Source organism: Chiloscyllium plagiosum, unplaced genomic scaffold (assembly GCF_037043375.1).
Source record: "Chiloscyllium plagiosum isolate Xiang-an unplaced genomic scaffold, Cpla_swu_hap1 HiC_scaffold_35, whole genome shotgun sequence".
In the NCBI taxonomy this organism is placed as follows: domain Eukaryota; kingdom Metazoa; phylum Chordata; class Chondrichthyes; order Orectolobiformes; family Hemiscylliidae; genus Chiloscyllium; species Chiloscyllium plagiosum.
In genome coordinates, this window is record NW_028270173.1 from 19013128 (window position 1) to 19030644 (window position 17517).

The following is a 17517-nucleotide window of genomic DNA, read 5'->3' on the forward strand; positions in this document are numbered from 1 at the left end:
TCCGGACTCAATCGTCCGTTTCGTTGCACCATCTATAACAGCATAGCCACTGTATCGTACTCCACTGATGCACCGGGAGGACCCGTCGATGTATAGTTCCTGTCCTTCACCCAGCGGGGCCTCTTGCAGGTCCTCTCGGCTTTTGGTCTGTAAGTCTACAAATTCCACACAATCATGCTCCTGTTCCCCATCTGCAGGACGTCCGTATAGAACCTGGGCAGGGTTGCAACTGAGATCTTTTGCAAAATTGAGATCGTCTCCGGTCATCAAAATCGTCTCATACTTCAGGATGCGAGAGTCTGTTAACCAGCGGTGAGCCTTTTGAGCCAGTATGGTACTAACCGAATGTGGGGAGTATACTGTGATCCTTCCTCCTAAGGTAAGTTTTCGGGCCTCTTCTACTAACATTGCCGTAGCTGCCACTGCCTGTATACAGGTCGGCCATCCACGTGACACAGGGTCTAACATCTTTGACAAAAATGCAACCGGCTGACGTTTCCCTGCCCGCAGCTGGGTAAGCACACCCTGGGCAATTCCGCCGGCGCTATTAACATATAACTGGAACGGTTCCTTCAGGGTGGGTAAAGCCAATACCGGAGCTCGGATCAGTTTACTTTTAATAATATTAAATCGCTGCTCCTCCTCATCTGACCAGTCCAGCTTTTGTTCTTCTTGTCCCAGTTTGTCGTACAAAAACTTTACTAGAGTGGTGTAACTTTCAATCCATATCCGGCAATACCCTACTAGCCCCAGGAATTGTCTGATTTCCTTCTTCGTCCTGGGTATTGGCATACCCGTAATCCCCGATATTCGTTCTGGTGTGATACGGCGATGCCCCTTACTGACCTGATGGCCCAGATATCTTACTTCTTGCTCCACAAACTGGAGTTTTGTCCTGGAGACGCGTAGGCCCTGTTTCCCCAGGAAGTTCAGCAGGGCAACGGTGTCTGCTCGTACCTCCTCTTCTCTCAGTCCTGAGAGTAAGAGATCATCGTTGAAAGTTTATTGCTGGAACAGCACAGCAGGTCAGGCAGCATCCAGGGAACAGGAGATTCGACGTTTCGGGCACAGGCCCTTCTTCATTCCTGAAGAAGGGCCTGTGCCCGAAACGTCGAATCTCCTGTTCCCTGGATGCTGCCTGACCTGCTGTGCTGTTCCAGCAATAAAGTTTCACCTTTGATCTCCAGCATCTGCAGACCTCACTTTCTCCAGTAAGAGATCATCGACATATTGGAGCAATTGATTCTCCGCGTTACACCGAAATCCTCCTAAGATCTGCTCTAGTATTTGTCCAAACAAGTTGGGTGACTCCGTGAATCCCTGCGGCAAGACTGTCCATCTTAACTGTCGCTTTCGTCCTGTGAAGGGATTCTCCCATTCAAATGCAAAAAGGTTCCGACTTTCTTCGTCAAGGGGGCAACTCCAGAAAGCATCCTTCAGATCTATTACGCTGAACCATTCATGTTCGGGGTGAATTTTACTCATTAACGTGTAGGGATTGGGTACCACCGGGTATCTAGCCTGGACTACTTCATTCAACCCCCGCAAGTCTTGCACCAGCCTATATGTCCCGTCCGGCTTCCTCACAGGGAGTATTGGAGTATTGAAAGGGGACATGCATTCCTCCAGTAATCCATCTGTGATTAATCTTTCTATCACAGGTTGTAACCCCTCCCATCCTTCCATAGCAATCGGGTACTGTTTCCTTCTTACCGGGCCTATTCCTGGTAACATGGTGATTTGGAGAGGTTTGATGTTTAGACCCCCTCTGTTCCCCTCTCGGTACCAAACTCCCAGGTCTATTTGTTGATCATCTTCTTCGGTGAGGGCGAACAACCTTACCACCATTTCCCCGTTACTTGGTACCGTTCCGATCCCTAGTTTGACCTGCAAGTCTCTTCCTAACAAATTAAACCCCGCCGATGGCAGTAGAAGGAGGTCTCGTTTAGTAGTTCTGTTTTCATACCCAATTTCCACGTCCTCCACTACTGGGACTTGCAATGTCTTTCCTCCAATGCCAGATACCCCCATAACTGTTCTTCCTGCTCGGGCGCCGGGGGGTATTTGGATTATACTTGATCTTTCGGCTCCCGAGTCCACCATAAATGTGATCTCCGACCCTTGGGGCCCTACTTTCAAGTTTACCAGGGGTTCCTGTTGATAGTCCTTTTGCCCCAAGGGTAGGAACCCCCGACCTCCCTAATCTTCCTCCATCAGGGCGTACGACCGCACTTCCCGCCTGTAGCGGGGGCACTCTCGCTTAAAATGTCCCTCTTCATTACAGTAGTAACATCTGAGTATCCTCCTCGTTTCCCTGTCGCGGCCTCGAGTTCCTCCACCCTTCCTTTGTTCCGGCCCCGGTCCTCTTTTCCTCTGCTCTTGCCACGACTCTCCCCTTTCCTGTTCCTGCCACGGCTCCCCCTTTTCCCTCCTTCCAGCTGTCACTTGTTGCACCGTCTGCATCATTATCTTTGTCGCCTTCTTTTGCTTCTCATCGTCCCTTCTCACAAACACCTTCTGCACCTCCCGTAGTAGTTCACTCAGAGGTTTACTATCCCAATCATCCATTTTCTCTAACTTCTTTCGTATGTCCGGCCAGGCTTTTGATACAAACTCTACCCGTATGAGTTGTTGTCCCACTTCCGTCTCAGGGTCCACCCCAGCGAACTGCTGCAAGTTCTTCCTAATTCTGTCTAGGAAGGCTGTAGGGGTTTCCTCCGGGTTTTGATGATTCCCAAAGGCCCTGGTAAAATTGTGCCCCTTCGGGGCTGCCTGCCTTATTCCTTTTATCCAATATTCCCGCATGTGCCTCATGTTGCGTCGTCCTTCTTCCGTTTGCTTATCCCACCCGGGGTCGGTGAGGGGAAATTTCTGCTCCCCTCCTGCTCCTCCCTCTCTCTCCCAGACCAACAGCACAGCTTGTCGTATCATCTGTCGCTCCTGGCTAGAGAACAATGTTCCCATGATGGAATACATCTCATCCCACGTGTAAGTATTTGGCCCCAGGAACTGATCTAATTGTTCAGCCAGGCCCATGGGGTCCTCCAGTAGGCCCTTCATCTCCCTCTTGTAATTCCGTACTTCAGTACTCGTTAAGGGGACGTTCACATATCCCGTCCCTCCTTCCGCGCCTCCCATGGGCACTTCCTGGAGTGGATTCATTCTTGCAATCGGGACAGAGTTTCGTCTGTGACTCTTTTCAGCTTGAGATCTAGTCTGTACTCCTGAGGCACCGGGTGGTCCCTCCCTGCTTCCTTCCCCTTCCCCTGAATCGTCGCCACCCGAAGGACTATTTTGCGGGGCAGACGGGGTCACGTAGGGCGGCGGTAAGTGATCTAAAGGTTCCCATTCTTTCTGCCCTTTCGAGTCTTCATTGGTTACCTTCATTTTGCAAGATAGTGTGACTGGTAGCCAACAAAGGGCGTAATCACTTTCCTCCCGAGTAACATTAGGTTTTGAATTGACATATAAAATTAGAGCTTGCCGGACCCAGTCTTCATCAGTGCCGAATTTAGGCCACCACACTGAGTCTCCCTGAATAGGTTTTTGGGACCACGTTTGACAGTATCTCACCATCTTCTTTCTAGATTTTCCTTTTCTCCTACCCCGATCCCAATTATTTAACATCATTCCTAACGGACTATCGTCAGGTACCCTGGGGTATTTTTCATTGTCTACGCTCAAGCCTACCTCTCCCTTATCTGCCTTGGATCCCTTATTTCCCATTGCCGAGGACTTTGTAAAAGCGGAGATTCCTGTATTATCCCGTGATAATCTATCACTATTTAGCCAATTCCCGGACCTTCAGTCCCGTGATCGCCCAGGTCCCTTTGCAGGCACCCCCCGGTCTTTGGATTCCTGTGTCCCACGTCTCTGTGAAACAGATCACAGGCACCCCGTAGGTCCACGTTCCTCCGCAAACACAGTCTCTGCAAAATCTCGCACAGACGAGCCCCGGTCTCTAGATTCCTGAGTCCCACGTCTCTGTAGAAAAATCTACAGGCACTCCGCAGGTCCCCAGTCCTCCGGAAAGACGGTTCCCGCAAGTCTGTTCTTACCTGGGTTCGGTGCACCGAAATTACTCGATCGTTAACCGTCCCCACTGCCTCGGCCACACCCCTCCTTTGTTCTCCTGAGCCTTCCGGATATCACTCGCTCAAGCCGCGCAGGGCGACAAGCAAGGAATCAGGGACTGCCGAACTCGGCAGGGTGCACCTTCTCCGATGTCCTTCCTCAGCCCCCCTCGCGGCCGGAGTGTTGATCGGACGAGCCCCCAAGTTTGTTAGAAACGAAAATCGCTTCTCAATAATCGCTCTAGACAAATTCAGGAAAACAAAGTTTTATTAGCAAGTCTGCAGAGTTGGGCACCCTTCTGAGAAAAAGGCGCCCCGAGGCTAACAATGTTTCTGATTAAATACAGGACAAGTCCCTCCCCTCTATAGCTCTAAAGAGTCACGAGGTTCACATTCTAAACAGTCAGAATTTTTCCATCCCTTATCACAAAGTCTGTAGCAGACGTTTCCCGAGTTGTTTTTCTACCCTGTAGTCTTATCAGTCAAGGACTTGTTTTTCTACTCTGTCAATGTGAGTGGTCTTATCAACCCGTAGCAGCAGATGTCTCGTCCTTTATTATAGAGAAGCATGTTTTACCCTACCCCTATGGCTCTATTCCCCTTAGACTCTGGGGTCATGCACATCTCAATTGTTTGTACCGAAATCGTCTCTCACATATACTGAGCAAGAATTACTATTTATTACAAAGGAATAGACTCGAAATGCAGTTAAACAACAATAAATCATTGGTCAACAACACACTGATAACAACTCGATATCTCTTATAAACTCCACTTTACACACATATACACACACACATATATACACACACACACACACACACACACATTGACATGCATACAGATACACATTGACACATACACACTCACATGTGCATACACACAGTCTCACACACACATAGACACAGTGTCACGTGTGCATTCACACAGTCTCATACATGCATACACACACATACATACACACACAGAGTCTCAAACACGTATACACACAGTCTCACACATGCATACACACACAGAGTCTCATACGCGCATACACACAGTCTCACACACATACATACACGCACAGTCTCATACGTGCATACACACAGTCTCATACACATATACACATACTGTCTCATACACGCTAGTACTTACAGTCTCATACACGCAGAGACACAGTGTCACACGTGCATACTCACAGTCTCACACACGTACACACAGTCTCATACACGCATACACACACATACATACACACAGTCTCCAACACGCATACACACAGTCTCACACATGCATACACACACAGAGTCTCATACGCGCATACACATAGTCTCACACATGTGTCACGCGTGCATACACAGTCTCACACACATACACACAGTCTCATACGTGCATACACACATACATACACAGTCTCCAACACGCATACACACAGTCTCACACATGCATACACACACAGAGTCTCAGACACGCATACACACAGTCTCACACATATATACACATACTGTCTCACACAGTGTCACGCGTGCATACACAGTCTCACACATATATACACATACTGTCTCATACGCGCATACACACACACGTACACACAGTCTCATACACGCATACATACACATACACACAGTCTCCAACACGCATACACACAGTCTCACACATGCATACACACACAGAGTCTCATAAGCGCATACACACAGTCTCACACTTACTGTCTCACACATGTGTCACGCGTGCATACACAGTCTCACACACATACACACAGTTTCATAAGCGCATACACACACACACATACACACAGTCTCCAACACGCATACACACAGTCTCACACATGCATACACACACAGAGTCTCAGACACGCATACACACAGTCTCACACATATATACACATACTGTCTCACACAGTGTCATGCGTGCATACATAGTCTCACACATATATACACATACTGTCTCATACACACAGTTTCATACGCGCATACACACATACATACAAACACAGAGTCTCAAACACACATACACACAGTCTCACACATGCATACATACACACAGTCTCATACACGCATACACACACAGTCTCTCACACATACATACACACACAGTCTCACGCACATACACACAGTCTCACACACATACACATACTGTCTCATACACGCTAGCACTTACACACAGTCTCACACACGCATACGTACACACACACAGTCTCACACACGCATGCATGCACACAGTCTCACAACGCATGCACACACAGTCTCACACAGACACTGAGACACACACACACTAACAGGGTAAACAAATAGGCTATGGCAGAGGGATAGACTGGAAGGACAGTGCGGTTGTCATTGTCCCCAGGTACTGTAGCTGAGATGACCTTTCTGACTCCGCCAATAGGCAGCAATTTGCTTCAGTTTGCCTTCCTCTGGATGTTTCCAGTGGTTGGATATAAGGTGGATGGGTCCCTTTTAAAACATCCCTGACTTATTAGTTAAAATAAGTCCAACTTACAGCAACTGCTTCACATTTACAGTGGGCGTTAACTGCAGTTTGTCTGTGGTTTACAGTATCATAGCTCCTTCTCTTTGTTTATTATTTTTAACATGATGAACAAACACTCATATAACTGGCCGTTTTCCATCCCGTCGGATTACATCCAAGTCGAGTTGCGACATCGTTAGCAAGTTAACTAAAATGCACTATTTCCATACGCACTGCAGACATACACATTACAAAATAATGATCAGCAAATACATCACAAAACAAAATCGGGTCATTACCATGCCAATGAAGAAGATAAACTATCACTGTGAAAGAGCCCTATGCCACACCAGTTTTCAGATTATCAACTAACTCCATTTTTAGCTCTGCATTTCTTACAACATCAACATTGAAATGTAACAGTAATTAAAAGCAAGATACATCTAAGTTTACAGAATAACAACAACAAGTAGGGAAATAATGCAAACCCAAGGGGTTGTGTATTCCCCAATCGAGATATTTTCCCACCAAATATATCCCTTCATGCTTTTAATTTCCATTTTTATTCTCTGACTATTCAGCAGAACCTTAACCTCTGCACTTACTCAAAATCTCTTTTATGTCTTCCATATGTTCCCTTTATAGGGCGACGGTGACCTCATGTATCTTGCCAATCCGATGTAATGATTCCTCTAGCTAAATCTGTCACATCGGAAGTCACATTTTCTCTTCCTGATGTTGACCACTTCCATTGCTTCTATGCGCCTGGGCATTTGGGGTTGAATTCAAAATGGTTTGCACACATCAGCGTGGTTATTTGTACAATAAGACACACAGTCGTTGTATTAAGCAGTACACAAACTCTAAAGGGACTTGATGAAGGACTGGTGTTGAAGGTAAAGACTTCTGCATCCCTGACTGAGAGGGTGGTGCCCACATTAGTACGATGACCCCTCATGGTGCGGCCTATTGTTACTCCACTTCCACTCAGAACTGGCGCTGACTCTGCCCTTCATTTGCAAACGCTCGCCACACAGTTTCCAATGGTCAGCTTCATAGCTTATCGAAAGCTCAAAACCAAAAGGCTCGGGTCAGTTTGGCTCTTATTTGCAGTTACCAGTTTACACAGTTCCTAAATCTGAATCTCGTTCGTCCAAAACCTGTGCCCATTGGGATTATCGCCTGTGAAAGATTCTGTACAGAAAGTCTGACAGATTTCTTCCTCAAAGAAAGCTTTTACCAAGATGCTCTTACTGTACTTGAACTGTAGAATCTATATTCATAATCATAGAGTCATCTAGCACGCAAACAGTCATCCCAACAAGTCCGTGCCGAGCATTATCCCAAACTAAACTAGTCCCACCTGCCTGCTCCTGGCCCATATCCCTCCAAACCTCTCCTATTCATGTACTTATCCAAATGCCTTTTAAACGTGATAATTGTATCCACATCCACCACTTCCTCTGGAAGTTCATTCCACACACGAACCACCCTCTGCGTAACAAAATTGACCTCTCCTGCCTTATTAAAATCTCTCTCCTCTCACGTTAAAACTGTGTCCCCAAGTCTTGAAAGCCCCCACCCTAGGGAATAGACAATTACCATTCACTGTATCTACACCCCTCATTATTTTATACATTTCTTTCAGGTCGCCTTCCCTAAGCTCTGGTGAAAAAGGTCCCAGCCTATCCAACCTTTCTTTATAACTCAGACCTTCCATACCCGGTAACATCCTGGTAAATCTCTTCTGAACTCGCTCTAGTTTAATCATATCCTTCCCATAACCAGGCAACCAGAACTGGACACAGTATTCCTAAAGAGCCCTCACCAACGTCCTGTACAACCTCAACATGACTACTCCTTTACCCTCTCTATCTCTCTCTCTCGCGCGCTCTCTCTAAGGTAAAAATCGCACAACACCAGGTTATAGGCCAACAGGTTTATCTGGGAGGTGGTTGTGATGAAGGAATGGTGCTCCGAATGCTCGTGTTTCCACATAAAACCTGTTGGCCTATAACCTGGTGTTGTGCGATTTTTAACTTTGTAAACTCCTGTCTAACACCTGCTCTTCCAAATCAACCCTCTCTCTCAAAGTATCGTCACAGGGATATGGGAATCAACTGGGGGCTGGGGTTCCAGCTTTCACTCAGTTTCTCTTTCCAGCCCTCACGAATGTGTATCGAAACAGCGTGTCATGACTCTCTGACACTTCAGGAGCTAAGTCCTAGCCCTTCTCATCACTGGCTCTCTCGGGTTTATCCCCCCCCCGAACAATCCCCGTTTCAAATTCTGCTGTTTGTTTGATTCACTTTGTAAAAACAGCAGGTTTACGGCCCGGTTACTGGTCGATTGACAGTTGGAGTTGCATTGAATCTCCACCTTTACTTGCAGCTTGTACCAGGACTGGATGCAAGGAACTGAGTGTGGCTGGGGTCGGGATTGTAATCACATTCCTTGGATCCGATCCAAAGGGGATGCGGTTTCACCCTCCAATCGGAATTACATGACCTCTTAGGTCCTTAATTTTTGCCTGGGTCCCACAGAAACTGCCTCTGGTTGGAAAACTGTGACAACACAACAATCTCTCATTGCCCTTTGGAATGATACTTGTTGCTAGGGCTGCGTTTGATGCAATACTTCACCCTTTCTTCCCGGTTCCTTGACCTTTCATTTCTGACCCCAGAACCTGTCTCTGTGCCTTTTCGGCGTCTCAGTTCACCGCCTCGAATTGACTCGATCTTTTTTTGAGAAGATCAGTGGGGCTCAGGCGAAAATAATCCCTACTTTTCTATTTATATGTTTGGGTTTCTTTGGGTTGGTGATGTCATTTCCTGTGGTGAAGTCACTTCCTGTTCTTTTTCTCAGGGGGCGGTGGATGTATCAACAAACACATCAAGTTAGACCCCATCTACCACCCCCTGAGAATGGGCCAGATGGCCTCATTCTGCTCCAATATCTTATCGTCTTAACAGAGTGATGCTTCATCTTGAAGGCCACCTGGGGAACACCAAATGTTTTGTGTAAATTACCTTTCATTCGGTTGCTCATTAAGAAATCTCACAGGCAGTCAAACAACTATTGAAACTTCATTGCATGTCGCAACCAAAACAAGGTCCCTCAGGTAAGGGAGTCAACCCCTTTGATCTTTTCCTTGTAAATTCTGTGTCGAAGGACTTCATTACTCACCTCCGTCTCATGAAGGAGCAGCGCTCCGAAAGTTGGTGTTTTCACATAAACCCGTTGGATTATAACTTGGTGTCATGTGATTTTTGACCGATTAACGGGGGGGATTTAGTTACCATTCCAACCGAGAGCCTATGCCCAGAGTTCGATCCTTGCACAGTGCGATTCTCCAGAGTTCTGCTGCTAAAGATTCCCGAAGTTGTATTCCTATTAGACATGGTTAAGCTCATGACATGACCTTATTGCTGGCGTCATCAAGCCTGTAGCTTACTTTCTTATCAGGAGTAGCTCCTCTGTTGCTGTTACATTCAGTGTTTGCCGCCTGTTTGAACACAGCCTGTCCTCCCATCAATTCCTTCACCTGAGGACTTTCCACATGCAGGTAATCTTAATAGCCCATTTGTCACAACACAGCAGGTTACCAAGCAGATGTTAAAGTGGTTTGTTTACAGAGTTTTGACCCCCTCTTTCCCAGGCGTGGCCAATTGACATGTGGCTGTTGATTTCTTTATAACAGTTTGTTCATGTCCCTTTCATCTCAGGTAGCACTTTATTCCAGAAAGGGTTATTGCTGAATCTTTCAATCCGGGAACAGTGGTGAAAGTTCTGAGGTTTACTGTATCCTCACACTTCAAGTCTCTTGGACCTGCTATCACTTGGATGAATCTGGAGGCTTTGAGGCTATATCTTCATAGGTGAGGAATTGAAATCCCTTGTTGTGAATCTCTGAGACAGTTTTAATGAGATTTGATGACCTACAATGTCACTAACATGGGGTTGGGGGGGAGCGGTGGTGTTGTTCTGAGGAATTTGTGTTGACTGTGATTGACTTTCAGTCTGCAATCTGCAGGATTCTCAACCCCAGTTTGCCTGTTAACCCATATTTGCCTCATGTTAATACGGAATATTAGAGTATGAGTTGCGATTATTATAGACCTGCCTAAAAACCGTGAACAGTGCAATTCAGAACCATGGAATCCTGTGGGTTTATTCACTTCCATGAGTTACTTGGAATTTGAACATTGTCCATTTTAAATTCCATAAGACAGTCTTGGTCTCCAACAAGATCACAAACCAAATTCGAAGGACCGTTTTACAAAGGAGAAGTGTCTTAAAGCGCATAAAGGTGAATAAATCCCCAGGACCTGATCAGGTGTACCCCAGCACTCTGTGGGAAGCTAGAGAAGTGATTGCTGGGCCTCTTGCTGAGATATTTGTATCATCGATAGTCACAGGTGAGGTGCCGGAAGACTGGGGCTTGGCTAACACAGTGCCATTATTTAAGATAGGTGGTAAGGACAAGCCAGGGAACTATAAATCGGTGAGACTGACATCAGTGGTGGGCAAGTTGTTGAAAGGAATCCTGAGGATTTACATGCATTTGGAAAGGCAAGAACAGATTAGGGATAGTCAACTTTGTGCATTGGGAAACCATGTCTCACTAACTTGATTTTTGAAGAAGTGACAACGATGTTTGGTGAAGACAGTCATTGTCTATCTGGTCTTCAGTAAAGTGTTTGATAAGGTTCCCCATGGGAGACTGATTAGCAAGGTTAGATCTCATGGAATACAGGGAGAACTAGCCATTTGGATACAGAACTGGCTCAAAGGTAGAAGACAGAGGGTGGTGGTGGAGGGTTGTTTTTCAGACCGGAGGCCTGTGACCACTGGAGTGCCACAAGGATCGGTGCTGGGTCCACAGCTTTTCATCATTTATATAAAAGATTTGGATGTGAGCATAAGAGGTACAGTTAGTAAGTTTGTAAGACACCAAAATTGGAGGTGTAGTGGACAGCGAAGAGGGTTACCTCAGATTACAACAGGATCTGGACCAGATGGGCCAATGGGCTGAGAAGTGGCAGGTGGAGTTTAATTCAGATAAATGCGAGGTGCTGCAGAACTTATGCAATTAATGGAAAGGTCCTAGGGAGTGTTGCTGAACAAAGAGACCTCGGAGTGCAGGTTCATAGCTCTTTGAAAGTGGAGTCACAGGTAGATAGGATAGTGAAGAAGGTGTTTGGTATGCTTTCCTTTATTGGTCAGAGTATTGAGTACAGAAGTTGGGAGGTCATGTTGCGGCTGTACAGGACATTGGTTAGGCCTCTGGTGGAATATTGTGTAAAATTCTGGTCTCCTTCCCATCGGAAAGATGTTGTGAAACTTGAAAGGGTTCAGAAAAGATTTACAAGGATGTTGCCAGGGTTGGAGGATCTGAGCTACAGGGAGAGGCTGAACAGGCTGGGGCTGTTTTCCCTGGAGCGTTGGAGGCTGAGGGGTGACCGTATAGAGGTCCTTATGAGGGGCATGGATAGGATAAATAGACAAAGTTTTTTCCCTGGGGTGGGTGAGTCCAGAACTAGAGGTCATAGGTTTAGGGTGAGAGGGGAAAGATATAAAAGAGACCTAAGGGGCAACGTTTTCACACAGAGGGTGGTACGTGTATGGAATAAGCTGCCAGGGGAAGCTGATAGAATGACAGTATTTGATGGCAGTGGGTTGACAGGGCAGTGAGTGGACTCTTGCCCCCAGGGTAGGGGGGCTGTGGAACCATCCCTCCCGTGTTGCCGGTGGCAGGGTTGATTGGCATCGGCGTGGCAGCGAGAGCGGGCGGCAGGCAGAGCGCGGTGGACCCGGTTTCTCCCGGCAGCAGTTGTCAAGACGTTTTCCCCCCCCCCACCCACCCCCGGCGATCGGGGCCACGGCGGCAGCAGAGCTCCCTCTGGTGACCGGGGGAGGGCGGTGGTGGGCTCTTCAAGATGGCGACAGCCGGCAGCCGAAGCGGGACCCGGGGGCCTGGCCCCTGGCGGCCGGGTTCAGGGACCTTTGGAGTGTGGGCTCAGCGGCCAAGAGCTGGCACCGAAAGTGGGGCAACTCTCAGTTCGGTGGGTCCACCTGAGACTAGGCACCGGCGTGGCCTGGGTCAGGAAGACTGATGTTCCGAAGGTCTTGCTTCTCTATTCCTCTCATTTATTGAGGAAGTGCTGGAGGCTGGTGCAATCGCAACATTTGGGAATGTGAATAGGAAGGGTTTGGAGGGATATGGTACGTGTGACAATGAAGCTAATTCGTTTGGCCTGTCCATTACACTGCAAAACGCATCTGGATGGGTATATGAATAGGAAGGGTTTGGAGGGATATGGGCCGGGTGCTGGCAGGTGGGACTAGATTGGGTTGGGATATCTGGTCTGCATGGACGGGTTGGACCGAAGGGTCTGTTTCCGAGCTGTACACCTCTATGATTCTATAAGTGCCTTCCGGTTAAAAATACAGACAGTGGTCTCACTCCAGGATCATAATGTAAATTGGTCTTGCCCGAGTTTGTAACATAGATTACAGGTCAAGCCTGGGATTGTAACATTACCAATAGATTAGGATGACACAAACTATGTATGTGGACAGTTAAACGGACCATTAATGTTACCATGGATTCGATATCCTGGTACTGGGCTCCAAATTCCAGGTAATAAAAATTTTTTTACAACTTTAACACTAACTGATGAGGCACAGTAAATTCTCTTGCAACAGTCAGCACACTCTGTCTCAGTTCCAATGACGCATAAAGACTCAATAGCTTTTTGTTTTGGTCGCACAGCGAGCTCAGAGATCAATCCTCCCACAGTAACACAATTGGGGGAACTCTAGTCTCCTGGTTATTAATTGTTTTTCTTTGTGTTTTTTTTTTCAAAGCGTCAATTGTATTGTCCTGCTGTTGTCGAAACCAATTGTTCAGTGTAGCAGGGGATCATATTTTATTTACTGCTTGCAGTTTTGGTCTCTTTCTCTCAGGAAGGATACTATTGTTATCAAGCGAGTGTAATGAATGCAAGAGCATAAGAAAGGGGGGGGGAGGGGGCAGGTGGTGGCCATTCTGCCCCTTTGAGCCTGCCCTGCCTTTCAATACGACAATGGCTGATCTCATCTCGACCTCAACTCCACTCCCCTGCCTGCTGTCCCATAACCCATCAACCCGTACATAATTAAAACTCTGTCTGTCTCCTCCTTAAATTTACTCTATTCCCCCCAGCATTCTGGCACTCTGGGATAGTAAAATCCACTGATTCCCGACTGTTTGAGAGAAATAATTTCTCCTCGTTTCTGTTTTAAATCTGCTCCTCCCTTACCCTGAAACGACGATCTCTCGTTCGAAATTTCTCCACAATTCCAACGTTTAAAAATAGTTGGATAAGTATTTGGAGTGGCTCAGTGGTTAGCACTGCTGCCTCACAATGCCGGGAACCCAGGTTCGATCCCTGCCTCGGGTGACTGATCTGTGTGGAGTTTGCGCGTTCCCCTGCGTGGCCTTGCTCCGGTTTCCTCCCACAGTCCAAAGGTGTGCAGGTCATGGGTGAGTTGGCCATGCTCAATTGCCCATTACTCTTTGGAGGGCTGGTATGGACTTGTTGGGCTGAAGGGCCTGTTCCCTCACACTAGAGAATCTAACCTAATCAAGTGCATGACAGGAAAGGTTTAGAGGGATGTAGGCTTGGAGCAGGCAGGTGGGGATAGTTTAGTTTGGGATTGTATTGGGTATGGTCTGGTTGGACTGAAGGGTCTGTTTGCGCACTGTCCCTCAATTAGATCTCCTCTCATTCTTCTGAATCCTAGAGAGTATGGGCCTAAAGTGTTCATACTCTCCTCACAAGACATCCCCATATCTCTGGAATCGATCTAGTGAACCTTCTCAATGCTCCTCCTGAAGGTGGTACACAGTACAGTAACACAATAATGTGGTCTTCCCAGTGCCTTGTGAAACTAACTGAAGCAACACTTCCCTACTTCTGTATTCTCCGAGGATTCACTCAGCTTGTTTCAGGGTGACTGGAGTCTCCACTAAAGACAGATTGGGTAAACTGTGTCTGTATTCTCTGGAGTTAAGCAGTGAGAGGTGAAATGAGGAGAATTTATTTTTACTCATAGGATTCCGAAGCTTTGGAACGCTCTAACCTCAGAGGGCCGTGTTGGAAGTTGAGGGCAGAGATTGAAAGATATCCGATGACCAGGTATAGAGGATTCTGGGGATGGGGTGGGTAAAAAGCATTGAAGTGTTCGATCCACGATGATTGTATGGCACGCTCAAAAGACTGAACAGCCTACTCCATTCCCTGCGTTCCCATCTCATGGGGTGGCACGGTGGTTAGCCCTGCTGCCTCACTGCGCCAGGGACCCAGGTTCGATTCCAGCCTCGGGGCGACTGTCTATGTGGAGTTTGCACATTCTCCCCGTGTCTGCGTGGGTTTCCTCCCACAGGCCAACGACGCACAGCTTAGATTACTTACAGTGTGGAAACAGACCCTTCGGCCCAACAAATCCACACCGACCGCCGAAGAGCAACCCACCCAGACCCATTCCCTTACATTTGACCCCTACACCTAACACTATGGGACAATTTAGCATGGCCAATCCACCCTAACCTGCATACCCCTGAACACTATGGGACAATTTAGCACGGCCAATCCACCCTAACCTGCATACCCCTGAACACTATGGGACAATTTAGCACGGCCAATCCACCCTAACCTACACATCCCTGAACGCTATGGGACAATTTAGCACGGTCAATCCACCCTAACCTGCATACCCCTGAACACTATGGGACAATTTAGCACGGCCAATCCACCCTAACCTGCATACCCCTGAACACTATGGGACAATTTAGCACGGCCAATCCACCCTAACCTACACATCCCTGAACACTATGGGACAATTTAGCACGGTCAATCCACCCTAACCTACACATCCCTGAACACTATGGGACAATTCAGCATGACCAATCCACCCTAACCTACACATCCCTGAACACTATGGGACAACGTAGCACGGCCAATCCACCCTAACCTACACATCCCTGAACACTATGGGACAATTTAGCACGGCCAATTCCCCTGACCTACACATCCCTGAACACTATGGGACAATTTAGCACGGCCAATCCACCCTAACCTACACATCCCTGAACACTATGGGACAATGTAGCACGGCCAATCCACCCTAACCTACACATCCCTGAACACTATGGGACAATTTAGCACGGCCAATCCACCCTAACCTACACATCCCTGAACACTATGGGACAATTTAGCACGGCCAATTCCCCTGACCTACACATCCCTGAACACTATGGGACAATTTAGCACGGCCAATCCACCCTAACCTGCACATCCCTGAACACTATGGGACAATTTAGCACGGCCAATTCACCCTAACCTGCACATCCCTGAACACTATTGAACAATTTAGCACGCCCAATCCACCCTAACCTACACATCCCTGAACACTATGGGACAATTTAGCACGGCCAATCCACCCTAACCTACACATCCCTGAACACTATGGGACAATGTAGCACGGCCAATCCACCCTAACCTACACATCCCTGGGCACTATGGGGCAATTTAGCACAGCCAATCCACCCTAAGCTGGATTTTGTGGGTGGCACAGTGGTCAGCACTGCATAGTGTTCAGCGATGTGGAGGTTAGGGTGGATTGGTCAGGGGTAAATATAGGGGGGGGGTGGATTTTTCTTTTGAGGGTTGGTGTGAATCCACTGGGCTGAAGAATGACAAAGAATGCTGCACACAGGCAGATGCATTGGGTTTAATTTTCAATTGATGCCGGGAAAGGTCCCCCATATTGGAAAATAGAAATGTGACTCTTCCTTTCAAACAAGGGGGAAGCTAAGGCCAGTCAGCTTGACATCCATTCATGTGGCAATCTCTTAGTAAAAATGGCACTTAGTGATATCGGGCTGAGTCACCATGCTTTTGTGAAAGGGAAATTATTAAGCCGTTGGAGTTCTTTGAGGAAGTAGCAAACCGTGTGGAGGAAGGGGAACTTGGGGAGAGATTTAGATTCCCATTAGACATTGGCAAGGTTAAAAAATCTGAAGGAAAAGTAAGAGCTCATAATGTTGGCATGGATAGGGAATTGGTTAGCCAATAGGAGCGCAGAGCAGGAGTGACTGGGATACCTCTGGGGTTGGCAGGGGTAATGGGTGGTGTGCTCCAGGGATCGGCACTTGGCCATCAAGAATTATTTACAGTTTATACCCAGGACTTGGAGGGCAGGGCCCAAGTGGATGGGAATGTCGACATGGCAGGGGTGGGGGGGAATGAAACCTGCAGATGCTGGAACGCAAAGGAGACAGTCAGGGGGCTGGAAGAGCACTGCGAGCCAGGCAGCGTCAGGAGGTGGAGAAGGCAAGGTTTCCGGCGTAACCTGACCAAGCTTTTCACTGCCTCAGTAAACGTGACAATAAATTCAGTTCAAATCCATTCACCCCCTCGTTCGGGATGGAATGGAAGAGCCGCGATGTTTAAGCATAGAGCGCTTGCAGGATTGGGAGGTGCAGAGGGATCTGGGTGTCCCGATACATGAATCTGAAAAGGTTGGTTCGCGGGTAAGGCCAAGTGATGAGGGAAGTGAGTAGCAAGTTGCGATTTATTGCAGAGGAGTGGGATGCAGGAGGAGGGATAGTGCGTACACGGTGTTTATAAAGTTGGTGAGGCCGTGCCAACTGGGGTGGTGTCTACAGCTTCGGTCACATCTTGTTGGCAGAAAGTAAATCCGTTTGAGCGAGAGTTCGCCTCGCATGTGAAGGAATGAGAGGCAATCTTGTTGGAACATCTCGTATCCTGGGATGACTTGACCGGACGGCTGCTGTGGGAGAGACCAGAGAGCACAGAGGCAGACCGCTGGGCAGGGGAAGCACATAGATAGAGGGAGGTGGGCTGTCTGTGGACACACGGGGGGAGGGGGGTGGGGGGTGCGATCTGGGCTGGAGGTGGTCGCAGGCCGCCCCCAGGGATGGCAAAGGAGG

General features: G+C 47.7%; 1 long non-coding RNA gene across 1 annotated transcript in view; it reads left to right on the forward strand.

Moving 5' to 3' along the window:
* The first annotated feature begins 243 nt into the window (after positions 1 to 243).
* The window catches only part of LOC148140408 (uncharacterized), a 33812-nt gene continuing 16538 nt past the window's right edge, over positions 244 to 17517 (forward strand). Inside the window, exons 1-3 of the long non-coding RNA XR_015753052.1 lie at positions 244 to 379; positions 10244 to 10396; positions 14619 to 14701. This is a non-coding gene — a long non-coding RNA (uncharacterized LOC148140408). The remainder of the gene's footprint in view (positions 380 to 10243; positions 10397 to 14618; positions 14702 to 17517) is intronic.